Consider the following 1190-nt stretch of genomic DNA (forward strand, 5'->3'; position numbering starts at 1 on the left):
GTTAAGCCCAGAGAAAGAGAATAAATAACCCAACTGCAAAAAATTTTACTGGACTTGAAATAAAAATAGCCCAAATATTTAATCATAATAATTAACATAATATAATACTTATCTCATTAATCTATTACAGTTTACTATTTCTGTTTTTAGTCAGAATTATCGTTTTTTGAGGAATAACTTGATACATGTCCACCAACCAATTTCTTCACGTTACTTTAGCATATAAAGAAAATTATTTCTTTCATCACCGTAACACTGGCCATAGATATATGGAGAAATGCCAAAGTTTGTGGCCCAATCCAATAAAATTTATTATCTACTAAAAAATATGGACTCATAGTAAATATTTATGCCAAAGTGTTGATTTAAAGTATTGACTAATATAGCTAAGTTAGGTTAGTTTAGTGATTTGTTCATTCGTTCGTTTAAACAAGTGTTCAGAGTTTGAATTCCATCTTATGCATATAATAATTCATTGGTCAATAACAAATTCTTAAATGGAGTTCCGATCTACGACGAATTCCAAATTAAAAGACACCATGAAAAACTTAAAAAAAATGTTGACTAATATTAATAAAAAAAACATAATCTCATAATATTTCTATTAAAAAAATTAACTACGAGAGATAATTAGTGCAATCTTAGTTCCAACCAATTATCTTATTTCAATATGGTACATAATTTCTATAATATTAATATAGATGTTTCCATTATATATCTATCGGAAGCAAATATACCCTAAAAAAATATATATATATATACACACATGTTCTGTTGATTATGTGACCTGGGGGAAAATATATCAACGATGAAAGGCCATACTCCACCATAGGTTTGCTATCCGTTCGTTTTATTTTATTTATTTATTTGGGTGAAGTGAGCCATCTTCATTCTTAGATTTTTGGTGAATCCACGTTTATTATACGTGACATGTTTGATTTCACATCAATTGATAGTGCCAGTCTTGAGTATATATAAAATGCTTATAAGATAAGTGGTTTTTATGACGTCTATCGTTATCGTATGATGGTTATAAAATTCTATTAATATTTGAAAGTATAGTTAAAAATACAAGAAAATTTTAATATTGAAGAAAATAAATTATTAATAAATAAAATTTGTCATAAAATTATTTCTTTTAGAAGTTTAAGTTAATAAAAAATACATAAAAAAATATATTTCTAATACAT

Source organism: Arachis duranensis, chromosome 3, assembly GCF_000817695.3.
Source record: "Arachis duranensis cultivar V14167 chromosome 3, aradu.V14167.gnm2.J7QH, whole genome shotgun sequence".
NCBI classification, from domain to species: Eukaryota; Viridiplantae; Streptophyta; class Magnoliopsida; order Fabales; family Fabaceae; genus Arachis; species Arachis duranensis.